At 35.9% G+C, this 27,543-nt stretch overlaps 1 long non-coding RNA gene across 4 annotated transcripts; it reads left to right on the top strand.

Moving 5' to 3' along the window:
* The first annotated feature begins 6,799 nt into the window (after positions 1 to 6,799).
* On the top strand, positions 6,800 to 27,470 carry LOC103350695 (uncharacterized). 4 transcript variants are annotated; one of them, XR_007909403.2, is made up of 6 exons: positions 6,800 to 6,907; positions 15,551 to 15,692; positions 16,633 to 16,808; positions 17,212 to 17,354; positions 18,987 to 19,042; positions 26,094 to 27,470. It is a non-coding gene; the product is annotated as an uncharacterized lncRNA (long non-coding RNA). The 4 variants fall into 4 exon arrangements; XR_007909404.2 differs by lacking the exon at positions 15,551 to 15,692 and having other exon boundaries at positions 6,806 to 6,907; positions 16,701 to 16,808; positions 26,094 to 27,469; XR_007909401.2 differs by lacking the exon at positions 15,551 to 15,692 and having other exon boundaries at positions 6,806 to 6,907; positions 26,094 to 27,467.
* Positions 27,471 to 27,543: the final 73 nt, after the last annotated feature.

Below are 27,543 nucleotides of genomic sequence, written 5' to 3'. Positions count from 1 at the left end.
TAGATTACTCTACAAAGAACTGTAAATTATACATTCTACAAGATTACTTTTTAAAGAATCTAAATATTACAAAAACAATATTTTCTTTTTGTTTTAAGATTTATTTGAAAGACAGTTACAGAGAGGGAGGGAGAGATAGAAAGAGAGATCTTTCATGCTCTGATTCACTCCCAAGATGGCTACAAAGACCAAAGTTGAGCTGGTCTAAAGCCAGGAGTCAGGAGTTTCTTCCAGGTCTCCCACATGCGGCCAGGGCCCAAACACTTGCGTCATCTTCTGCTGCTTACCATGGCCAATAACAGGAAGGTAGACTGGAAGTGGAGGAGTGGGAACTTTAACCAGTATGTATAGAGTTGCCAGTGTTGCTAGCAGTTTTACACACTGTACCACAATGCCTGCCCCAAACATATTTTTTTTTTAATAATAGTTCCAAAGCACAGATTCAAATCCCCAACTAAACAAGACATTGATTATTGGATACATACAAAATTAAGAATGGTCAGTTTTATTTTGATTGAAGGTCCATTTTTTAATGATTTATCTATTTATTTATTTGAAAATCAGAGTTACACAGAGAGAAGAGAGGCAGAGAGAAAGAGGTCTTCCATCTGTTGGTTCACTCCCCAATTAGCCACAACTGCTGGAGCTGTGCCCATCCAAAGCCAGGTGCTTCTTCTGGGTCTCCCACGTGGGTGCAGGGGCCCAAGAACATGGTCCATTTTCCACTGCTTTCCCAGGCCATAGCAGAGAGCCGGATCAGAAGTGGAGCAGCTGGGACTCAAACTTGTGCCCACATGGGATGGCGGCACTGTAGGTGGCAACCTTACCCACTGTGCCACAATGCTGGCCCCCTGAAGGTTCATTATTAATGGTTTAATATTGGGGTGCATTTATGCAATATATATTATATATATTATTTAACTAATATTATCCATCTATCTTATATCACTCTATCTATCATCTATTTGTCATTATTGTCAGAATACTTGGAATATGATCTAATTATTCCCTAAAAGTAAAACCTTTTTGGTTGAAGAAATATTTCTTTTCATGCTGTCCTTGAATAATAGTAATAAGCATCAAGGCATAGAGACTATGCACATTTTGCTCATGACCCAATTCCTGGCATGGTGTCAGGAACACAGTAGCTATTTCATAAATACTTGTGGAACAAATGGATAATCACATGACCAAGGTATTATAATAGTTCTGAATAAAAACTTATAAACACCATGTAACATATGCAAGCTGTAGAAAGAAAATACTATGATTGAGGTATTAGAGCTGAACAAATTTGACCAGCTGATAATTTTATGATAACTCCTAAAATGCATAAGAACATATGTATTTATATAACCATTTTTATCCTGTAGTATATAGAATCCAACTTCAGCCATTTTTATATTTTATCAATGCTTTTGTGGCCTAGTGTTCAATCTATTTTAAATGGAGGATTATACTCAATATCAATTAAATTTCTTATTCAATCTAGATGGGAAATGTAGAAACATGATGTGACAGACATCAAGTATTTTAAGTGTACTCAGAAAAATAAAAAAATTAAGTAATATGTGCATATATACATAAACTATATGTAATTAAGATAAAAATATGTTTGTCTTCAACTACATTAGAACATAGTAAAAAGGATAATATATATAAAATATATTTCATTTTGTTGACCAATTCCTACTGCCTTTTTATATTTATAAAATTTATGGTCATTACCATAATGTAAATTTATAACATTCCCAGCACCCTAAAAAGTGTGCATAGCTTTAAGCAATCACTAACCTGTTTCCTATATATTTGCCAATTTTTGCATTTTATAAAAATGGGTTAATATGTTATGTATTCTTCTGTGTCTCATTTGCCATTTTTAAGATTTAACTATGTTTTAATACAGATCAATAGTTCATTCCTTTTTGTTGTTATATATGATTGTACTGATGTATTCAGGAAAGTAGCTGGAAAGGTATTCCTTAAGCCTGTCCCCATCTAGGTTCTGTGCACCATTTCCCCTTTCCATGCAGTAGTAGGACTGCACCTTCTATGATTTCTCTGCTTAGAACTGGCACTGGCTAAACATATCCAACATGGCCGCCAGTTCTATCCCTTCAATGTCCTTTAGCTTATGAAGCGTTATTTTAATATGACTATTATGATTGCCATTACCACTCCCATCACACACCTGATGTCATGACACTTCTGAGATTTCCAAAAATGTTCAAGGAAATGGGCAGCATTTTGAAAATTCACTTAAGCCCCTCCCAAGACACCATCCTCTATGCCTCCAGATCATGTAATGGGGATGACCCCAAACTTGTGAGTTCAGCTATCTCTTGAGGTTACCCACGCTCCCTGAGTATGTACTTCTGCTTTGTAAAGAAATAAATCTTGCTTCTCTGTGAACATTTACCCAAGTCTTATCCTTGAATTCCTTCTTGCAGCAAAGACAAGGACATGAACGCAGCCACCCAACAATAGTATGAGAATTATGTGGCTATGAACATTCATATTAAATGTTGGTGTGGAAAAAATGTTTTTTCTTTCTCTTGCGCTTACACATATAAGTAGAGATGAGATTGTGGGATCTGTGATAAGTAAGCATTTAACAATTTGGAAATTGACAAACTATTTTTCAAAGTGGCTGTATCATTTTATATCATCCCCAAAAATGCATGAAAGTGAAAATTGCTCCACGCCCTTGCTAACACTTGTCATTATTTGTCTTTTTCATTGTAACTGTCATAATTGGTGTGAAGTCACATCCTATTGTGTTTGTATTTCCTTAATGACTAATAATATTGAGCATCTTTTTCATGTATTCATTTTCAATGTGTGTATTTTTTTAAAAAAATCTCCTCAGATCTTTGTCTACTTTCAATAAAATACCATTTTATAATTGCATTCCTAAGAGATTATTTTGCATATACATCTGTTCTTACATATATATGCTTTCTCAGTGTGTCAACCTTTCACTTTCTAGGATGTGTTTTCTTCAAGGCCAATTGTATTTCACTTTGATGTAGTCTACCTTTTAATATTTTCTATTATCAATTCTGCTGTTGGTGTCTTAGCTAAGAAATCATTGCCTAACCCAAGACTATAAAAACTGACTTTTATGTTTTCCTGTAAGACTTTTACAGTTTTAGTGTTTACATTTGGGTCTGTTATTCATTATTTGTTTTGTTTGTTTCTTAACGGTATGAGATGCAGCTCCAACTTTATTTAGTTATTTTGCACGTGGATAACAAGTTGTTTCAATTTGTACAATTCCCATTGAATTTCTGTGTTGAAGTACAGGTAACTATAAATACAAGTGCTTATTTTTGGCTATCCGTTCTAAACACTGATTCATATCTGTATGCCTGACCTTCTGCTGCTGCCACATTCTATTCATTACCATGGTTTTGTGGTAAGTGATGAAATTCATTTTTTTCACATTCAAAGTTTTAAGAGTCTTGTTTCCTTTGGGTCATTGAGTTCACCTGATTACAATCCAGGGCTACTAACTACCAGAGACAAACACACAATAAGACTGGACTATCTTTACTAAGATATACAAGTGAAAAGATACACAGAGTATCACAAATAAAAAAATGAAAGAGAAAGTTGACAACTTTTCAAATGCCTCAACTGATTGAAAATGACTCCACATATATTTCTGCCTCTTTATGGTTGAGTTTTGTTGAGCTATTCAGTTCTTCATTTATGTTGCTTTGTTCAAGAAATTGTTCTGTCAGTTAAAATGAAAAGTGTCTAATTAATACAAAATGTTATATGATTAACCCTATGTGTGTATCCCACTGTTTATTTCCTTTGACAACTAGGATGCATGAAGAAATAAATCTCTTTTTTTTTAAAGATTTATTTATTGATTTAAAAGAATTACAAAGAAAATGGGAGAGAGATTTTTAATACTATGTAATACTGATGTATAAAGTTCCTCAATTTAATTGTGTGGAATAGTTATTTCACTATAAAATGCTTCATTTTTCTTAGTAACTCTGATTTATTAAGAAACCTAGAATAGGCTGGTGCCGCGGCTCACTAGGCTAATCCTCCGCCATGCGGCGCCGGCACACCAGGTTCTAGTCCCGTTTAGGGCGCCGGATTCTGTCCCGGTTGCCCCTCTTCCAGGCCAGTTCTCTGCTATGGCCCGGGAGTGCAGTGGAGGATGGCCCAAGTGCTTGGGCCCTGCACCCGCATGGGATACCAGGATAAGCACCTGGCTCCTGGCTTTGGATCAGCGCGGTGCGCCAGCTTCAGTGCGCAGGCCGCAGCGGCCATTGGAGGGTGAATCAACGGTAAAGGAAGACCTTTCTCTCTCTCTCTCTCTCTCTCTCTCTCTCTAACTGTCCACTCTGCCTGTAAAAAAAAAAAAAAGAAAAGAAAAAAGAAAGAAAGAAAGAAAAGAAACCTAGAAAAATTTTTTGGCATTTCTTTAAGGACAGTTTTTGAATGTGTTATATAAGCCAGCATTATAAGTACTGCAAATTCCGGTTACTTTAAGTCTTGTGGAGAATTACTCGATGACATCAAGATTCAGAACATAGATATATAATGTTTCTAAGCAATATCATTTTTTTTCATAAAACATGGCACTCAATCAAAGCAACTGCAGAAACAATAATTCTGGAAAGAATTTGTCATAAACAAGTGCCATTGTAAATTATTGTTTAGCATTTCTATCTGTCAAGATGAATCATTAGTTATTATTCCATTTTCAGCTGTGCTCTGAGCAATTGACATATTATCAAAAATTAGGTAGACTGAATGGTTTTTAAAACTGAGAATCTACTAAAATTACAGTCTGTCCACGAAAGGGACAATTGTAGGCAGATAACCCTTTCTTACAAATTACCTTTTATTCAAAACTGACTATTGGCAGCTTCAGTTCTTAAAAATTTGTTTACTAAACACAGAACTTCTATTTTCTTTGCTGCCAGTTGCTTAAGTTTACCTACACTGCTTTATGGAAACTCATCAAACAAGCAAACCTCTGTCATGAACAGTACGATTTTTTAAAATTATTTATTTATTTTGAAAGTCAGAGTTACAGAGAATTAGGGATAGACAGACAGAGAAAGAGATCTTCCATCCACTGCTTCACTCTGCAGATGGCCACAATGGCCAGGACTGTTCTAGGGTGAAGCCAGGAGCCAAGAGCTTCATCAGGGTCTCCAACTTGGTTGCTGGGGCCCAAATACTTGGGCCATCTTTCACTGCTTTTCCCAGGGACATTATCAAGGACCTGGATTGGAAGTGGAGTAGCTGGGACAAGAACCCATATAGGATGCTCTTATTGTAGGCAGGGGTTTTATTCACTATCCCATTAGACTGGTCCTGGTTTGTTCCATTTATTACCAACTTCCCTAACTCCTTTCATATAATTCTTGTAAAAGAAGTACTAATGTGTGCTTGTTCTGCCCTTTTTAAAAAATATGTTTATTTTGTTTATGTGAAAAACATAGTTATAGAAAGAGAGAGAGAGAATGAGAGAGAGAGAGAGAGAGAGAGATCTTCCATTTCCTGGTTCACTCCAAAAATGGCTGCAATGGCTGGTACTGGGCCATTGTAGAAACCAGGATCCAGGAGCTTCTTCTGGTTTTCCCATGTAAGTTTAGGGGCTTAAACACTTTGGTCACCTTTTGCTGATTTCCAGGTGCATTAGCAGGGACCTGAATCAGAAGTGGAGCAGCTGGGACTCGAACATGCACCCATATGGGATACTGGCATTGCAGACAGTGGTTTTTATCCATTATACAACAAGGCTGGCTCCAGTTTGTTCCATTTATTACCAATTGCCCTAATTCCTTTCATTTATTCATGTAAAAGGAAGATTAGTTTGTGCTGGCTCTGCCTTTTTGATCTCTACTCCATTAGAGGAGACATGGTTATGTTCACAGGAGGTTAACTTTTGTCATATCATTGATTATATAACACATAACATATTTGACAAATATATCATATGGATATGATGTGATCTGGCAAAGATATGTATAATGATTTACTCAAAATATTATTTTTTCTGCATTTCAAACGAACTGCTGTTTATTCTCATTAAGAACCATTTAAGACAACATTTATTTTAGACTTTAACTGCAACAGATTATCTTTTTGTTTTTATTTTTACTCATGCCTATCCACTTTTTAATCTGTTCAGAATAGATTGTGAGTTCCAATTTCTCATAGGCTCATAACATTATTTGCCCCTGTATGTCAGGCCGCCAGATATAAAATTCTCATTTGATTTTAACTTGCATTTCCCTGAAACTACTGATGAGAAGCATCATTTCATTTCCGTGTTGGTCATTTGTGTTTCTCCTTCTGATTAATATTTATTCATATACTTTGCACATTTTTAAAAAGAATTACCCAGAGAGACAAAGATATAGGGATGAGGGAGAGGGGAGATGAGAGGAGCGAAGAGGAGGGTAGGGTAGGGGAGTGGAAGGAGGAGAGGGAATCGGAAGGTAGAAAGAGACAGATTGCTTGTTCACTTACAAAATGATTGCAACAGCCACAACTTGGTGTCAAGGAAATGAAGTTCAGAATATGATATTCATCAAGTTCCCGTGCTTTTTACCCATGCCCACTTATCTGTGCCTCCAGGATAACCAGTGTCAATGTAACCGACAGGTCCACCTGCTTGACTGGGTATTCACTGTGTTACTTAAGGGTTTGGCTCAGGGCCACGTATGTCTGTAAACGCAGATAAGAAACTAGGGGGCATGACTAGGCGCAGCTGCCAGTAGGAGGATGTGGACACATAAACGGTTGCCTATGTGTAGGTGTCTGTTTGCATGTCAGGCTGCTGCCATGACACAAGGGTGGATATCTACTGTGGCCTCACTGCCACTGCGGGCAAGTAGCTGTTCCTTGTGCACTTCTCAGTGTCACCGTGAGTAATGCAGATGAAAACCCATAAATGGGTCTGTTTTTCTCTGACTGGTTGGGATCTGGATTTGCTTGTCTTAAGACCTAAATCCTGGGCGTACACTGGCCAGGCTGAAACTAGGAGCCAGAACTCCATGTTGGTCCCCTATTTGAGTGGAAGGGACCCATGTACTTGGGATATCTTCCACTGCATTTCCAAGTACAGTTAACAGGGAGCTGGATCAGAAGCGGCATAGCAGGATTAAGATCAGCACTACGCTTTGGAATGCCAGCTCAACACACTGCATCACAAGTTTAATTGTTGAGTTGAAAGAGTTTTTCTTTTTCATGTTCTCTTTACAGACCTTTATCTGATATACAATCTTCAAACAGTTTTTTCCATATCTGAAATTTGTACTTTTATTTCTGTATATGTGTATGTGAGCATGTGTTTGTGTTTGGAGATCTACTACTTCTTAATTTTTGTTGAAATGTAATTCATCTTTTTGTGTGTGTCATTCAATAATTTGGGAACTTATTTTAATGATGTTTACTAATGCTACTATGTATTTCTTTATTTTTCCCTTTTCATTATACTGTGTGGTTCTTCATAGCAGAACTCTCTTGGTGGGATGTCTCTTTTTTCTATGAAGAACAGACACAAAGAAAATTTCCTACTTGCTTTGTAGATAATTCCTTGAAGAGTCACTCTGCTTACCATAAACACACACACAGAATTAGTCAGCAGATGCCCTTTAGGACTAATGTGAAAGCTGTTTTACTACCCTTGATTGATAAAATCTTCCCTTTTAACAAAAGCATGTGGTATCATTGTAATAGTATTTATATTTTACTACAAAACTTCAAATCATTACTATTGAATTATTAACGGATCTCTCTCTTTAGCCTTGGTGAATATGTTACATAAAAGGAAAATATATAAAATATAGAGTAATTCATAGATATTAAGTATAAAAGAATAATCCTAACAGGTACCTCAATATACTGGTAACATTTGCATAACATCTCATAATACCTTTTGCCACTGTAATAGGCATGTAACCATTTGACAATCACAAACATCAGACTAACTGAACTACTAAAATGATTACAATAAGAATGCTGTATTTTAGAGAGACAGTTACAGAGACATTTTAAGTTGCTTTAAAGCTTTACAGTTTACAAAGCGATTTCACTGACTGACATTAATTTTGTGAGGTCATTTTTGAATGCTTTATTCTCTTTATTCTCAAAGGTAATCTAAAGGTTGTATATTAGCAATAAATTGCACAAGCATCTCAATATATTGATGCAAAATAAAATTTCACCTTCAGTTTCTAATCAAATATAAAATTTATTTTTGCCATATATATATATTTTTTTTTTTTGACAGGCAGAGTGGACAGTGAGAGAGAGAGACAGAGAGAGAAAGGTCTTCCTTTGCCGTTGGTTCACCCTCCAATGGCCGCCGCTGCAGCCGGCGCACCGCGCTGATCCTGGCAGGAGCCAGGAGCCAGGTGCTTTTCCTGGTCTCCCATGGGGTGCAGGGCCCAAGCACCTGGGCCATCCTCCACTGCACTCCCTGGCCATAGCAGAGAGCTGGCCTGGAAGAGGGGCAACCGGGACAGAATCCGGCGCCCCAACCGGGACTAGAACCCGGTGTGCCGGCGCCGCAAGGTGGAGGATTAGCCTATTGAGCCACGGCGCCGGCTGTTTTTGCCATATATTAAATAAACTACGGAGTAATAAAGATGAATACTAGGCAGCCCAGAATATCAAATCACTGAAAACAAACCTTTGTTCTGATAGCAAACCATGTCGATAACTCCTACAAACATTTCAAATGCCCATTTACTTGAGTTTTAAGAAATACTTCCATTAATTAAATATAAAAATTCTCCCAGCTTATTTAAACTCACATTGAATTTGAATTTCAAATAGATGTTCCCACTCTTTTTTAAAAGTATTTATTTATTCGAAAGGCATATTTACAAACAGAGAGTGAGAGCAAGAGCGAGAGTGCGAGTGTGAGAGCAAGTGCGAGAGAATCTTCCATCTGCTCACTTCCCAAATGGTCCCAATGGCCAGAACTGGGAGAGGCCAAAGCCAGGAGCCAGGAACTCATTCAAGTCTCCCAAGTGGGTGGTAGGGACCCTAGCACTTGGGCCATCTTCCCATATTCCACTGCTATCCCAGGCTTATTATCAGAGAGCTGGATGAGAAGCAGAGCAGCCTGGACTCAAAGGAGTACCCACATAGGGTGCTCGTGGTGCAGGCAGTGGCTTAACCACTGTGTCACAACACTGCACAGAATTGGCCCTCTCTCTATGCCTCTGTTCTCATCCTTGTTGTTTGAGGAACTGAAGTGCTTATTGGTGCCATCTGAAACTGTTCGTTCCTCTGTCCATGTACTCTTTGCATTTAATTGTTAGTTGCTTAACTCTTTATTCCCCTATTTTATTCTACTTAATTTTCTGATCTAAATATCACATTCTCTGAAAAATATGTTTGCAATCATGTTATTTTGTATTCTCGTATATCTCTGTCTGAAACTTTGAGTTGGTCTGTAGATCCCTTTGCTTCCTTCCTATTTTCGATTCTTGGATGTATTTCTGGTACTTATAAAAAAGCTCTATCTTTCTTTCTTTGTTACTATAGTGGTATTTCACTTTAAAATGATCTAATATTTGATGTCCTTCCTAGCTTATAAGGAAACTGAACAAAAATTTCATGGGGTAGCAGCCATTTAAAAAAAATTGTACCTCTATAACAATACTGTAAATGCAAAGATGGTTTCAATACTCTTGAAGTGTCATAATATGCAAAATAGCATCATTTTAATACAGATAAAAGTTTATATATCTTCTTCCACAGAAGAGGTACACAGCAGTGAAGGCAAATCTGGTATATTATAGAATTCTGGTTTGACTTCACAAATTCTGTGGGATCCAAGCTACTTTCTTTATTTTTCAGTTGTTTGTTTATATACTGTGAACAAATTGTATGTGCTTCATACACACAGATTTAGGAAGGAGCACAGTGATACTTCCCACTCTACTGTCACTCCCTCCTGCACTCCCACCCTTCCTCCTCCTTCCTTTCCTATTTTTTTAATTTTTTACAATGGCATACTTCCAGTTTATTTTCTGATCATAAGCTTAACCCTTTCTAAGTAAAGAATTGAACAAACAGTAAAGAATTATCTACAGTAAAGATAAGGGCTATAAATAATCAAATTTCAAAATGTCAATTTTGCTCATATACATTACATTTTAGGTACTCTAACTGTTACCACAGACAAGGGAAAACATATGATATTTGTCTTTTTGTGAATGACTTATTTCACCAAGTATAATGGTTTCCAGTTGCATCCATTTTGTTGCAAGAGACAGGATTTAGTTCTTTTTTATAGCTGAGTAGCATTCCATAATGTATGTCCTTAAGATGCAGTTTTATTCCACGATACAAGATGAGTGCTGGAGTTCAAGCCATCATATCTACCTTAGAGTTTTGGGGGAAAGCAGAGGTGACAAGTGTAGTCCCCCCTGGGAGGACTCATCAGGTGACTGCATGAATCCAGCAGCTTGATTTGCTTAGGAGAACCTAATCTTTAGCATGGATTGAACACAGGCTGCAGGAGGACCTAGAGAAAATAGATTGGCAATTGAGCAGAAATTTTTCTACTTGAAAATCGAAGTTATTATCACTAAAGAAAGATAGGAGATGGGCATTTGAAAGGAGTGGGGTCTCTGCCACAGTTCTTCTAAATTGCTTTATGCAGGAAAGGAAAACAAGGCTCGTAGATGTTAAACAGTATGCGTCGCCCAGTGCTATGACTCACTAGGCTAATCCTCCACCTGCGGCGCTGGTGTTCTAGTCCTGGTTGGGGCACCGGATTCTGTCCCGGTTGCCCCTCCTCCAGGCCAGCTCTCTGCTATGGCCCGGGAGTGCAGTGGAGGATGGCCCAAGTGCTTGGGCCCTGCACCCGCATGGGAGACCAGGAGAAGCACCTGGCTTCAGATCAGCAGGATGTGCCGGCCACAGCGCGCCAGCCGCGGCAGGCATTGGAGGGTGAACCAATGGCAAAAGGAAGACCTTTCTCTCTGTCTTTCTCTCTGTCTCTCACTGTCCACTCTGCCTGTCCAAAACAAAACCAAACAAAAACAGTGTGTGTCCATTTTACAAGGCTGAGCAGCACTTCCTCGTTTTGAATTGATAGTTAATTGACATCATTGATTTGTTCTTTTTTTCTGATATCAGCTTTTCCAATCCAGTGTATTCATATTTTTCTAACTTCAACAGCTGGATTGTTTAGATTCTTTGGAAAATAAATAGGCCTTCCATTGTATGTGCCTACCATACAGAGAATATATAACTTGGTAGTTCATTAATATTTCATAGATGTACTTCTACTATTCTTCTATTTCCAATTTTAGCACATTGAAAAATATTTGCCACATATAAGTCCATGCAGGTTGAATTGTGTTCCTCCAATATTCATGGAGGAAAGTTCTAATCTCCAGACTTCAGAAAGTTGATTGTGTTTGGAGATGAGGTTTTTTTGGTAAACTTTTATTTAATAAATATAAGTTTGCAAAGTACAACTTTTGGATTATAGCGGCTTTTTCCTCCATAACCTCCCTCCCACCCACAACCATCCCATTTTTTTTTTTTTTTTTTGACAGGCAGAGTGGACAGTGAGAGAGAGAGACAGAGAGGAAGGTCTTCCTTTGCCGTTGGTTCACCCTCCAATGGCCTCCTCGGCCTGCACGCTGCTGCTGGCACACCGTGCTGATCCAGTGGCAAGAGCCAGGTACTTATCCTGGTCTCCCATGGAGTGCAGGGCCCAAGGACTTGGGCCATCCTCCACTGCACTCCCTGGCCACAGCAGAGAGCTGGCCTGGAAGAGGGGCAACTGGGACAGAATCTGGCACCCCGACCGGGACTAGAACCTGGTGTGCCGGCGCTGCAAGGCGGAGGATTAGCCTAGTGAGCCGTGCACCGGCCCATCCCATTCTTTATCAAGATTCATTTTCAATTATCTTTCTATACAGAAGATCAATTTAGTATATACTAAGTAAAGGTTTCAACAGTTTGCACCCACACAGAACAGAAGCACAAAGTATAAAGTACTGTTTGAGTACTAGTTATACTGTTAACTCACATAGTACAATACATTAAGGACAGAGATCCTACATGGGGAGTAAGTGCAGAGTGACTCCTTTTGTTGACTTAACAAAATGACACTCTTGTTTATGGCATCAGTAATCACGTGAGGCTCTTGTCATGAGCTGCTAAGGCTATGGAAGCCTTTTGAGTTCGCCAACTCCGATCTTATTTAGACAGGGTCATAGTCAAATTGGAAGTTCTCTCCTCCCTTCAGAGAAAGGTACCTCCTTCTTTGACAGCCTGTTCTTTCCGCTGGGATCTCACTCACACTTTCATTTAGGGTTTTGTGTTTTGTGGTGGTTTTTTTTTTTTTTTTTTTTGCCAGAATGTTTTGGCTTTCCATGCCTGAAATACTCTCATGGGCTTTTTAGCTGGATCCAAATGCCGTAAGGGCTGATTCTGAGGCTAGAGTGCTCTTTAGGACTTCTGCCATTCTAAAAGTCTGCTGTGTATCCCGCTTTTGAGATAGTGCTTTTAAAGATGTGATCAAGTTACAATTACAAGGCCATTATTGTGGATTGTAATCCAATCTGACTGTTAATATAATAAGAGGAAACTTAGACCCAGAGAACAAAACACCAGGCCTCCTAAAGTACAGTGGAAAGAGTTTTCGAGGATGCACTGTGAAGGTGAACAGCTGTAAGCCCAGGAGGGAGGCCTCAGCAAAACTGGCTGACACCTTGATCAAAGACTCCCAGCCTACAAAACTCTGAGAAGCCACTCAGTCTATGGGATTTTGTAATAGGAACTCCAGGAAACAAATATAACAGTATTTTGAAAATATATAAATTTGAAAGGCAGAACAGTGGGACAGAAAGAGACTTTCTTACCCTATTTATCTTTTCAAAGTTTTTGCTGTTTGTTTGCTTCTGTTTTTGTTAATTGCAAAAGTCCTTATTTCACAAGAATAAAGTATCTGTTTAAAAATTTAAATAAGCTTATAACTTTAAAAATATGTAACAAGATAAAAAAGATACCTTTCATTAACATGTCACTCCTCCTTATCAGAATAATATCCAAGTACCTAGAATATGTGGTATCTTGAAAGTTCATATTATTGATTGTAATGCAAACATGACTTCATTCCCATCTTATTTAACGGTCAGTGTCTAATGATCCCCTTCAGTCTCATCTCAACCTTTGATTTCATTGTCTAATTATTTACATTTTAAGACTTAAGCATAGCAAAACCAGGCAGGACTAGCTACAAAAATTTGGGGGCTCAGTACAAAACAAAATTCAAGATGACAACAAAAGACGAATAAAGCCAACACAAGCCCTTCTGATTGAGGGACTCAGTGTAACATTATAGCTCCCATACCCTTAACTTGACTTGGAAATTTCATGATTATGGGCAATCTGCCAACAGACATCATCTGTGGATTTTCTCAGTGAATGGAACAACCCTTTCTTTTGGCAACTTCCTAGCCTGTTGATGACTGGTGCTAATTACCTTGAAGTTGCCTATATCCAGCATTATTGTCCTTGCAGCCCATTCCAAATAAGCAGGAAAATGTCTTTCACAAGGAAAACACAAGCCTCTGAGTGGTGAACCAGGAACGTCAAGGATAACTACATTATTCATGCTTCACTATTCTGCAGGGAATGTGTGTGAGTGTGTACATAAAACAGTAATACAAACTATCAACAACTGTGTTCTACAAATATAAAACAAATTAAGTGACATATAGAAAATCATAATGTAAGCTCATTCTTTTTATAAAGCAAACTATGTTCTACTTTGCATCTATTCTTTGAATATTCAATAACTTGCTAAATTAATTTGAAGTCAGGAAAATATGTTAATTTGCATTTTAATACAGGAAAACTTTTTTGAAGTATGGCATCTCTCTCTGCCAAGTGCAGTGCTGTGTGTTCTCAGAGTTGTAGCGCTCTCCACGACTCATTGCCAATCACTTAAAAGCCACTGTAAAATTGAAAATCTTCACAAAAAGCTCCACAAACGAAATCCATAATGCTATGATTATGAAATAGGAACACCTTTAAAGTGTTTACCTCAAAAAAGGGCTAAAAGAAAGAAGAAAGAAGTAGTGACTTCGTGCACTATTTTCGGAAATAAATTATTTGGCAGTGTTGCTAATCTTCTCTGAAAGCTGCTTTCTCCTCGCTATTAGACTTTACGCACCCAACTGCATTGGAAACAAGAGACTATCAAGCAGAGGAACTGAGATAAAGTGGTGCTTGTGAAAACTGTTTTTGTGTAATTTTAAAATTATCTATAATAATAGAACTAAATGTAACATATCAAAGACGCATTCTACTGCACATGTATATAAAAAATTCTACTTCTATAGTTAGAATAGTTATATTCTTCATATTGCATTTTAATCTAAACAAAGAAATGTCAAACTTCAATTAAATTGGCTTAAAAAATAAGGTATTTGATATTTCACTTTAAAAATGTTTAGAGATAAGACAGACCTCAAGTCTAGCAAATGAGGGCTACTGTTCTGATTTTCTCTGGGTGCCTTCCTCCTTTACCATGAACTCCAAGAATTATATCAAGAATGTCAGAAGGAAGAAGGTCATTTCCTTTATCTTCAATGTCTCCTAACAGGAGCGAAGAAACTCTTTCCATGGGGTTTCCCTGCAGAGTTCCTGAAAGGAAACAGAAGTTTATTGTTAATCAATCTTTACAAAGATAAAACTAATTGCACACACTCCCCAACTTAGGGTGGCTCCACTTAGGATTTCTGAGCTTCTTGATAGTACAAAAGCCTTATGCATTCAGTAGAAACTGTATTATAAGTTTTGAATTTTGATCTTTTCTCCATGCTAGCAATATGCTGAGCAGCATGGTAGGAAAGAAGCAAAGACTGGAAAAAAAAGTAAAATCCTTATGTTTTTTCAATGACAGGTCTATCATCCAGAAAATCATAGTATATATAGAAAATCAGATCATGAAAATGACTGAAAACAGTCTGTGCTTAAGGGATAAGAAAATGCAGAATAAACATGAATGGTTTTAACTTATGGACTTTTTTTTTTTTTTACTTTAAACACAATTAATGGTTTGGCATTATTTCTTTTCATTCCAGTTGCTTAAAGTCTCAATAGGAATCAGAACACTCTTTTTCTTGAGAACTATTTAGCATGTTGTTAAAAAAGATAAAAAACTTTTTTATTTTAATTTTTAATTAGTTTTCAACAGATTCAATATGGTTTGTAGATATAATTCTGAGAATATAATGATATTTCCTTCGTCTCTTCTCTCTCACCCTCTCTCCCTCTCACCCTCATTCCTTCTCCCTTTTTCTCTGTCATTTGTCTTTATCATATGGTCACAATCCAGTGAGCATTAGGGATACACAACAAAAATGAAAAAAAGAAATTGAAAGAAAAGACCACTAAAGGCAGAGGGAATATTCCCAAGTGATAACCCTGTTTCACGTTGAAACATTTGACAGTCTCAAGGAGTGACTTACAGGTCACTGATTTAACTCATAACTGATTTAACCAATGCCCATTTGTTTTTCAGGAATATGAATCTTTCAGTACTAATTAAGAGGAACAAACTTTAAGAAGCATCATCTACACTAAATATTTTCTTCCAAATGTTATTATCCAATACTTGCCTATCATTTTCAATCTTAAACTAATTAAGCATTGCGATTATACAGGTCAGCAATGATTTACAAGACATCTCTCTTCCTGAAAGAATTTAGAGTAATTAGGATAGGTCCTTATCACATAAAAGGAAGAAATATAACCAGATCTCATAAAAGCTTTGGAGTAAGAAATAGGAACAGTGGCAAGCAAATTTGTCTTCTTTCACCATTCTTCTTCCTGCAAGTTTGTTTACTTTATTTCTCAATGCAGATCTTTTAACTTATCTGACTATGGATAACTTCCTGTGTAGGTCCCAAAATGTTAGGCTAAGAACCTTACTCTACAGGATATTTTCAATTTAAAACCTACAGCATTAAAATATGTTTTCTTTATTCATCAGTTTTACATTCCTTGTGAGAATTAATTTCCCAGATTCAATCAGATGCGCATCTGTCCCTTGAACATCTGTGATTGAGAAAGTAACAGTCATGGATGTAATCCTATTTCCCCTGTCTGCCAAACAAAGATTGGAATAGTATGGATACGCAGGTTTGAAATGATTGCATTATAGGGGTCATACATTTAATAGTTAATGATGTTACTAATGAAAGTGAGCTGGAAAGAGCTACATTCTATTCAGTGTGTGTATAATGTTTCATGGATCTTCAGATATTATTAAGCAGCAGGCAAGATAAGGAGGTGTATCTTTACCCTATGTTATACCCACCACACTAGTAAATATGCTCATCTCATAAATTATACAATGTTACTTGATACTTTTATTCTTTGTTGATTTTAAGTAAAATTTTTCATTATAATTCACATTATATGGAAAGCAAAGCTTGCTAATAATTTTACCTATCAATATGCTATGCTGGTATTATCTTCAATGGACCATTAAAATCCAGGAGGAGAAAAAAAAAAAGAGAGAAAACTTAAAAGACAAAATTGAAAAGTAGAGGGAGATAGAGAAAGAGAAAGAGAAAATCTACCTGCTGGTTCACTCCCCAGATGCCCACAAGTGCCAGGCCAAAGCTTGAAACCCGGAACTCAATACAAATCTCTAATGTGGATGGCAGGGATGCAACTACTGAGCCATCATCTGCTACCTGCAAGGAAGTGCATTAGTGGGAAGCTGAAATGAAGAGTGTAGCCTGGACTCGAGCTCAGGGACTCCAATATGGGAGGTGAGTGTCCCAAGCGGTGAAAATTTATTTTTAACTTATTCAAAGACGAGGCAATTTCATTAGAAGAAGTAAAAATGGATAAGAAAACATGAGAGATGGGTATAAAGTGAGCAAATATTCATGTAGTTTCAATTCAATATAAAAATTTAAGAGGAAAGAAAGGATATAAAAGTAATAGATAATAAGAAAACTGCTTTTTAGTTAGAATTTTAAAGAACATCACCAAACGTTTAATTTTAAAACTGGCAACTATTTTATTTTTCCCTTTTTTTTCTAGTGCTTCTTTTAAAAAAATTCTGTGATTCAATGTAAAGAAGCTATATAATTAATGAAATAATGGAAGATAAAAATTTCCCATATACTAATGTCTTTTTATTTTGTACTTCTCTAATTCTTTATTTAGTGGAGCATTAAGGCTTTGACAATAATGTAAATTAAAAAATACTATCTCAAACGATGAAAGAGAGAAAGAAAAAAAAAGAAAGAAAGAAAATTAAAGAAGTAAAGAAAGGAAGAAAAAGAGAAAGAAAGAAGGAAAAGTTGAAGGTAGGAAGGAGGGCGGAAGGGAGGAAATATTATATTCTTAGATTTATATCTGACAAAAACATTGAATCTGTTCTCTGTATTAGTTTCACATTAACATTGGAATTGATGAGAAAAAAAGTATAGACATTCAAAGGGAATATGGTACAATTTGTACAGTGAATTCATTTTTCTTTTTTTTCCTTTTTTGTGAATTCATTTTTAAAAGACTATGTAAAACAAATGTTTCTCAGTATGCTTTACAGAACAAAACTGCATTTTGTAGGTTCATTTTGATTCATCAAAGGAAGTGATCACAGAGACTCAATAGATAAGTTACAAGTACAGACTCAACAATGACGATCAACTGAACAGAAATTAATGAGTTTCCTGCCAAGTACAGTGTATTGTGTCTGATATAATCTCTCTTAAAAGTAAACTCTTAAATAAAGTTAAAGCCTTTTTTTTCCTGTTAAAAGAAAAAAAAGAAAATTTCCCATGTAGGACTGTGGGACATTTGTCTTTGCTTCTAAAAGTCAGAAAGGTAACACACATTTGTCTGAGGTAGCAAGATAGAGACAAGAAGAATGCTCAAGCCATCAGGGATCTTGAAGAGTACAATCGCAACTAAATACAGTGTATTCTGATAAGAAGAATCAAATCAGCACTGTCCTGGAAGATGATATACATTTGAGAACTTTCATACGTAGCAGACGAGGGGTCAGATGGTTTGGTATTGCTTCTGAGTTTCTTGCTTTACAACTCTCTCTGTAAAATGAGAGACAAGTTGTTGGTACATAATTGAGTACAATCCATTTGTATAAGAGTTTTCATAGCCATTGCTATAATAAATTTTATGTGTTCTGTATGATTTTGTTAATTATTAATATTTTGAAATGTTGGTGTTTTCTAGAAGCTCTCTTTGAGAAAAGTAACTTGCTATCATTAGGAAAATAAGACAAAGAGAATTAACCATGTGCACTAAGATAATATTTTCTATGAAATTCAAAGTTAAATAGGCACACATATCCAATAGAAAACACCTTCAATCCTCTAGCTGCATCATGTCTGAAGCTCAATGATAATTAAATTTCATGGGCTTTAACTTTTTCTTGGATGATGAATATTCTATATTCAGAAATAATAATTATAAAGTAAATGAAATAATTACCTAAGCTAAGCTAAGCACAAATTGATTAAATTCCCTTTTGGCTTAAATTAACATGCCAGTACCCATATAAGCCTTTATAAAGAGAACATTGCTTTATGAAAAAGAAATTTATAAAAATAGAATGTTATTAGGATTCATAACAAGAAAATTATCCAAATAATTTTGAAAAAATTTAACTCATTTTGTGGTGTTAATGTTTAGTCTATGTTAAATTGATTTTAAGATTAAAGTACATAGAAGTGTCTTAGAAGAGTTTCTTTTTATTTTAATCAAGTAGCTCACAATTAGGAATTTTAAGAAAGGAAATAGATTAAGATTTTTAAAAAGTTAGAAGGAGGTTAAAAATTACTTTTTTAAGGGATGATTACCTAATGTACATTTTCATTTCATCACATTCAAAACTTCATTTTACTATTTACCTCTTGAAGATGTTCTCATGGACCTGTTACCACCCTCTTAAGACTAATCCTGTGATATTTCCCCAGAACAGAGCTGTATCTATTGTCCTTTCATCACACTTAACAACAGAGATGTATTCAAGGTAAGGATTTGTTTCCTTGCTTATTTTAAACTTCTACTATTATTAGCACTTACACATCAAGAAGTGCTCCTTATTTTTGGTGGAGATTATGGTAATCTTTAACAAATTATCTTATGGAGGGAATGGTATCTTGAGTGCTATTCCATAAGTAAATTTAGAATGAATAAGCAGCCTTTGTCATGGAATCAAAACAGAAACAAACAAACAAACAAAAACAGAGTTTCTATTCTGAATTTAAGCTATCATCTGGAAAACAAATCTATGTGATGATATTTTTGTGCTAAAATTGTGAAACAGTTAATTTTAGTGTCTTCATTTGGGACATTTGCAAGTCCTTATTGTCTAATTCCAAGCAGTGCTGAAGCATTCTGAAATCAGAGAAGTGGGATTTGCTTTTGTATAAATTGTTACAGGAACATAGGAAATTTCCAACAGATTTTAGAAATGCAAATAGACTGATGAGATCTATCTCTGCAGGATTCTGCAAGATGCTGTAAAATTCCTTATCAGGAATATGGTTGCCATTCTAATATTTAATATGGAGAGATATGCAAATCCTTCAATATTAGCATGTGAACAAAATGCTACACTTAAGGAAAATGAAGGAATGAAAGATCCTTGCCTCACATTCAATTTTTAAATGTATACAAATGGGCATACAAATGTCTAAAAGCCTGAGAAGAGCCAGCTAACTAACAAATTGAAATAATGTGGTATCAGAAGTTGAGAGTGTTTTATGATATTTTATGAAAAAGCCATTTGTATTTTTCTTTCTTTTTTAAAAGAAAGGCATAAGTGATAGAGAGATGGAGAAATGGAGAGACCAAGATCTTCCACCTTCTGGTTCATTCCCAAGTAGCCAAAGCAGCCAAGTCTGGGCCAGATAGAAGCCAATAGTCAATCAAACCAATTTGAGTCTTCTGCAATTATGACAGGATAAATCCTTGGGCCATGATTTGCTGCATTTCCATACAAATTAACAGGAAGCTGCCTGAGAAGTGGAGAATCTGGGACTTGAACTGACATTCCAATATGTGATGCCTGTGTCACAAGCAGTGGCTTCACACACTGACAGTGCCACCCTGCAGTTTACATTTTCCCTGATGTTTCTCATTGAAATCATGTAAAAGCAAGAGTATTCAGAAAGTGTGTATATGTTTATGCAAACTGAAAATTAAATTATTCTGTTCTAAGATCTAAAATGTATTTTATTTATTTGAAAGCTAGAAATGAGAAAGAGAGAGAGAGAGAGAATCTTCCATCTTCCAGTTTGTTCCCCAAATGTCTGAAAAGGCCAAGAGTGGGAAAGGCCAAAGCCAGGGACAAAGAACTCCATCAGATCTCCCATGTTAGAAGCAAGTACCTAAGTACTTGAACCATCATCTGGTGCCTCCTGTGGTATAGATTAGTAGGAAGCTGAATCTGAAGTGGAATTGGGATTCAGTCTCAGGCACTCGGTTATGAGATGTGGGGATTCCAAGAGGCAGCTTAACCCTTTGCGACAGAAGACTCAGAACATGAATACTAAATTCATACAGGACTATAGAAGACCTAGAACGGTTAGGGCAATATTAGAGAAGAAAAGCAAACCCAAGCTAAGCCAAAGATCTCTGCTGCTGTATATCAGACTTTATTATAAAGCTTCTGTGTTTTGCTGAAAAACAAATAGACCAGTAGAATGGAATAAAGTTCAGAGAAAGATTTGAACATATACATTCATCTCATTTGGAACAAAGATCCACTGCACTTCAATAAAATAGTACTTTCAATATATGATGATTGGTCAATTATATAGCTATAATCACAATCAAAATTAAAAATTTGACCTCCTCTTATATCAAACTAATTCAAGATATTATAGTCCTATAAATAGAGGGTCAACCAATCAGATTTCTAGAAACCATGTAGTATTTTTATGATCTTAAAACACAAAAAACTAGCAATAAAAGGAAAAAGTGAGAAATTAGACTTCATTAAGGTTACATCTTGAAAAACCTATTTTCATTGCACACATGTGACAAAGTAATTACATCCAGAAAACACAATGAGCTCTTGAAAATCAACAAGAAAAATCACAAGGACAACTCAATGAAAGTTGCCAAAGATTTCATTTTCAATAACAAAATGCACATTAACCACAACAAAATAATAATAGATGTCCAGAATAGTTTCAGAGTAAGCTGATAGACATAAAACGTTGAGCGGAAAGTGGAGCAGCTAGAACTCTCTTATATTTTTGGCAAAATAGTAGAATGAACTACATATAAATGGTGATATATATAAGGGTACTGCAAATAGTTTGTTGAAAATATAATTTAAAATTAACATATTTGCTTGCAAAAACTTGAAATCATAGGTGCAAGAACTATTTTAAAAAGTTCATGGAAATCTATATTATGAAAAAAAGAACTATGTGTGTGTGTCAAATATTTTCAGGAAAATACAAAACTGTAGCACATGTCAAAGAAAACACAGAGAACTCCTTGATGAGTCTGGGTTTGGTGTTGATATATTAGACATAACATCCAAAGGGAAGTCCATGAAATAAAAATATTTATAAGCTATTATTAATTAAAATTGAAAATTTTGATGATGCTACATTTATTGTTTATAAGAAAAGAGCCACAGATTAGGATGAAATATTTGCAAGATGTTTGTATGATAAATATTCAAAGAATATGTAACATTCAACATTTTTTACCCAGAAATCTTTTATTTAAGGTATGACAAACTTCAGACACTTAATAAATATAACTTTAGGAACATAATGATTCTTCCTACCCTACCCATACTCCCACCCTTCTTCTTCCCTCTCCTATTCCCATTTATTTTTTACTAAGATCTATTTTCAGTTAACTTTATACACATAAGATTAACTCTATACTAAGCAAAGAGTTCAACAAATAGTATGAAAGAAACCTATCATCAGCATTCTGAAAACATATACCCCATTTAAATAAGCAAAAGATTTGAGCAAGTACTTCTCAACAAAACAACATATGTACTTATGCTACATAATACAAAAATATTTTCATGCTTTGTTACTAAAACAACAAGGGTCCAGCACAGCCAGCTAAGCCATTCCCTTCAAGGCCAACATCCCGTGTGAGGGCTGGTTCAAGTTCTAGATGCCCATTTCTTATCTAGCTCCCTGCTAATGTGCTTGGGAAATCAGCAGAGGATGGCCCAAGTATTTAGGCCCCTGCTATCCACATGGAAGATATGGGTGAAGTTTCAGGCTCTTGGCCTTAGCCTGACCCAGCCCAGGCTGTTGGAGCTATTTGGGGAGTGAACCAGCAGTTGGAAGAACTCTCATTCTATCTCTCTCTCTCTCCCTCTATTCCATCACCCCCATAATCTCTCTCTGAATTTTAAATAAATAACTAAGCAAGATTCCACCATGTATCTATTAAAATATCTAAACAAATGAGCAAACAAACAAAAACCTGACAAACAAAATGCTAAGTGAAAATGCACAGCAATGAGAAATTGTACTTATTACTGGTATTTTATGAAGTGGACACTAGTTGGTTTGGTCCAGGATCTTGTCTCCATGTGAGAAAGAATAAAAATTGAAAAGAATAAGAGACATAATAAATGCAGAGAAACAAAATTCATTTGAAGCAAAGCTACACGTTGAAGTAACAATGTGGGCAAACTCCAGAGAGAATAAGCTGCAGTCAAGATTTGGTGCCATCAGTCCTACCTGGATGCAGAGTGGTGTCTGTGGTGTTGCTTAAATGAGTATTCAAAGTAGGTTGAGTTTCAGGGTGAGGCTTGAGTACCACCTATTGATATACCCATTTTTTTGAAATCTAGGAAATTTCTTGGCATCATTTGCATAATGTAAGTGGCTGTGTTGGATGTGGTAATTTTATTGTAATATTATAATGACCTAAGAGTCATAATAAGGACATAGCTGCAGCCATGTTGAATTTTTTACAGCTGGTGCTGGCTCTATGTTGCTAAATCATGGAAGTTGCAGTTTCTCTTGCATCAAACTGGGAGTAGTTTCAGCAATGCATAGGAGAGGGGTGGGATTGGGACAGAAAAGGTGTGGGGGATTTGAGAAGAATGGGTGAGGCAGATTTTTACAAAGTCAATCAGAGTATGACCATGCAATCTAACTATCATATTTCTGCATATTTATCCAATTAGTTTGAAAACTTAGTACGCACACACCCGCACAATTTTACAGGAATATTTGCATTTTTTTCACGAATGGCCCATACTGTTGAGTTCCAGGTTAATAAATTAACATACAATAGTCTATCATTCACAATAAAAAGAAATGTGCTATAATGTCAGATTTTTATTTAATGTCAAATATGTGCAAAATTGTATGTAAACTGAGAGAAAAGAAAGACATCCACCCTGTTTATCCAAGTCCATCTTTATACACTCTTTCTCCTTCCATATTCAAACCCCTTCAGAGTATCACCTACATAGCATAATTCCTCCTGCTCTGTTCTCTGTTCATTCTGCTACAATCTGACTTCAGCTCTTAACAAAATGATATACAGAGGCTGGCATTTATCACAGTAGTTGAGATACTACTTGGAACATCTGCATTCCATAGTTGAATGCCTGAGTTTGAGTCTTGTCTGTGCTCTGGATTTCGTCTTCTTGCTAATGTGCTCTCTGAGAAGCAGTGGTGATGGATCAAGCAGTTGAGTTCCCGACACCCATCAATGTGACCTGAACTGAGTTTCAGGCTCCTGGTTTCATTCTTGCCCCGTCCTAGCTATTGTAGCTATTTGGAGTATGCCAGTGAACAGGAGATATCTGTCTCTCCACTTTGCAAAGGAAGTGTAATAATTTTTTTTAAGAAGCTAGAAAGAAACCCCAGCAAACAGCACCACAGCTGATGCTGAGGGATACCTTTCAAATCCCATCTTACATGGTCCAGAGTCAGTGGCTGCTGAGCACATCCTCCTAATTAAAATGTAATTTTCTGTTACTGCCATTATATGACTATTAACACTGTATCATATTGTACTATTGTTGAGGTGGAGTAAGCTAATAGCATATATATGTAGAGCTTAAGACAGAGAGAGAGAATATGATTGTTTATATCATGAATTCTAATAATGCACATTGTTTGTTTTTTGAAGTAAATAGGAAGATTCATGATACATTCAGATGGCTGTAGCGGCCATTTTGGGGGTGAACCAACGGAAGGAAGACCTTTCTCTCTATCTCTTCTCACTGTCTATAACTCTACCTGTCAAAAAAAATAGAAAACTAAAACGCTACAAACAAATGATAACACAACTACAGGTCTTCAATGTAGATTATTATGAAAGCATAAAGTCAAGCTAAAGTGTCAAGTTGCTCAGAACAATACATAGGACTCCTAGTTCAACATTTTATTTCCACTAATTTTCTTGCATATAATACCACTTTGACACACTTTTAAATATGATTAAATGGATAAATTAGCTTTTCCTGTTTTTTGTTTTCCATGGTAGAATGGATTATTTCAATTTTAACAAAATTTCAAGAATGCATGTATATCAAGAAGATAAAAGAATAGATTTCATTCAAGCATCTACAGGGCAAAAAATAGGGTAGAGAAAAATAAAATTCATTAGAGTATACTGTATAATTTTAATATCATGACATTGTAAAATAGATTTTAATATAAATGTATAATTCATGCAATATTTCCTATTTTTCTTTTTTATCCTTTCTAAAAATACATGAATTTTGGCCCAGATAACATAAGCTTGAATGAAAAAATGCTCTAGTGCTTTGAAGAAGGCACAAAGAAATGAGCTGTGTGAGTGCCTGGGATGCAATATTCTACCACAGTTGTCAGCAAACTCAGCCCACAGGCTAAATCTGGTCTGCTGTCTCTCATGAGGGGCTTATGAGCTAAGACTGGTTTTCTAAAAATATACTTTTTCAAAGATTTATTTATTTACTTTGAAAGAATTACTATGAGAGAGAGACAGAGAGTGAGATCCTCCATCCACTGACTTGTTCACTCCCAAGATGACTGCAAGCGCCAGCACTGGGGAAATCTGGAGCCAGAAGACAGGATCTCCATCCAGGTCTCCAGCATGGGTAGCAGGGGTACAAATGCTTGGGCCATCTGCTGCTGTTTTTCCCAGGACATTAGCATGGAGCTGGATCAGAAGTGGAGCAGCTGGGACACACACCAATGACTGCATGGGATGTCAGCGTTGCAGGCTGTCTTTTTTTCTGCTATGCCATAATGTTAGCCCCTCTAAAATATTTTAATGGTTGAAATTAGAGAAGTAATATTTAGTGACATGAAAATTATATGACATTCCAATTTCCCTGTGCATAAATTAAGTTTTAGTGGAACAGAGCCACACTTATTCGTTTATATATTGTTTAAGTCAGGTTGAGTTCTTGTATCTGTGCTGTCTAAAATGGTTACTATCTGGGCCTTAGCAGGAAAAAAAAGATTGCTTATTCCATGACTAGAACATGTTGTAGCACTATCTATGCTTTATTCTGTGGAATCATCCTGATAAACAACTATACAAGACCCAACAAGCTTATAAGAGAAGTGGAAACCTGTTTAAAGACACATCCTTTTCATTTTTCTTCCAAACAGAAATAGTATATAGTCAATAGTTTATGAAAACAACTATAAACTTAGATGTCCCAATTTAGGAAAATATATAATTGTCTACCTTTCCTTTGTTGTCACTTAACAATGCATTTGCAAAGCATGTCTAAAAGTTTAATATGCCTCATGTATTAATATGATGTAATAGAATTTTTCACTGTCAAGAAAACTCACTTAATGAAATAATGTGTCCCCAGAATTTTGATTTATGTAGAACAATATGATTTACTCTTAAATTCTCCTAGAATTTATTCTAGCCAAGGTTATACAAAGTAGAATGTCTCCATTATTTAAATGTTTAACTGTTTACCTGTCATCCTGGAATAGATGAACATTAGACCTCTGCCTTTTCAACCTTCATAACAAAAGAGACTGTAATGCCATATTCTTTTCTGTAAAAAGGTAAAACTTGCACCATCTTAATATGTCTCTTCTCTTTTGATGCAGTTACTTTGTTTGGCAGGAAATGAGCTCACTTTTCCCTCTGCTGAAGAAAGCAATTTGTGAATCATATCCAGTTTGAGAAAAGAATCACCTTATTTCAAAAGATAAATCATGTGATATTGTTATGCTGAATGAATAAAAAGCATGGATTGAGAATAGATTAGATGAATGCATTATAAAGACATCAAAGTAAACTGATCTGATGATGGTACTGTGAAAGGACTGAAATTTAAAGATATTTCATTGCTATCAAAGACCATGGGAAACTAATGAACAAATGCTGATTTCCTATTACAGACTTTCTTGAAATCCGAGATTTAACATGGGACTTATTTTAGAAAGACTTATCTTTATTACCTTTATTGTATATGGATAATGTTACCAGCTAAATGATTTTTACTAGTAAGATTTGTCTTAAAAACTCACCATACCCATTTAGAGATTAAATAAAATGTATTCTACTTTTAATACATAAGCATTATATTACTTTGCTGGTGAATCCAAGTAATTCAAACTGGATGGTTTAGAATAAAAGAAATTTATTGTATAACTGTTCTGAAAGTCAAGAATGTGAAATGAAGGCACGGTGGCCTCTGAAAATACTGGGGAAAGAGCTGTTGCAGGCTCTTCCTTGGACTCCAGCACTTCCTTGGCATCTGGTACCATACCCCCAATCTCCACAAGCCCTTCTTTGTGTGCTAACTTGACTCTGTGTTCAGATTTTTCCGCCTTTAAAAATGTCACCAGTTTTATTGTATTACAGTCCACTCTGTTGACCTCACATTAATTTGATTACCTCTGTAAAGAGCCTATCTCTAAATAAAATCACAATCTGAAGTGCTGGGAGTTAGGACATAAGTCTTTTGGGAAGATGCAGTTTGATTCTAACAAGTCTTACTTTTTCCTCCTACTTATCCAATTTATAATTTATCCTAAGTTTGTGGCAATCATGACTAAGAATGTAGTATATTTTAACTGAAATTTTAATGAAGTCACAAAAAGTTCTACTGCATTCTCTCTCAATATTCTGGCACCCATAATATACTGACTTTTGCTTTTCATGTTCTTTTTGCCATTCTTTGACCTCTGTAACCACAGTAAATGTCTGCTTTAAGAAAGGAAAACAGTAGAGAGAGCTTCAATTTTTTTTTTTTTTATCAGAAAAGCAAAAGTCTCTCTAGTTCTCTACAACATGATTCGTCTTAAGTCCATTGGCCAGCATCTAGCAAAGGGTCTGTGAATAATTCAAAGTGAGCACATTGACCCCTTGGAAAAAGAATTTAGTTGCTCCTAGCAAGAAATAATGCAGTGTATCTCATTGGGTCAGCAACTCCCAGCATCTACCCATCCAACTGTGAAATTGTAAAAATGAAAATGTGATGGAGTCTGACAAAATTGGTAACCCTTTCTTTTGTCTTCTATATCTCCAAATTAATATCAAATAGGATAAACT

This window comes from Oryctolagus cuniculus, chromosome 8 (assembly GCF_964237555.1).
Source record: "Oryctolagus cuniculus chromosome 8, mOryCun1.1, whole genome shotgun sequence".
Taxonomy (NCBI): Eukaryota; Metazoa; Chordata; class Mammalia; order Lagomorpha; family Leporidae; genus Oryctolagus; species Oryctolagus cuniculus.
This window is presented reverse-complemented; position numbering and strand designations above follow the sequence as displayed.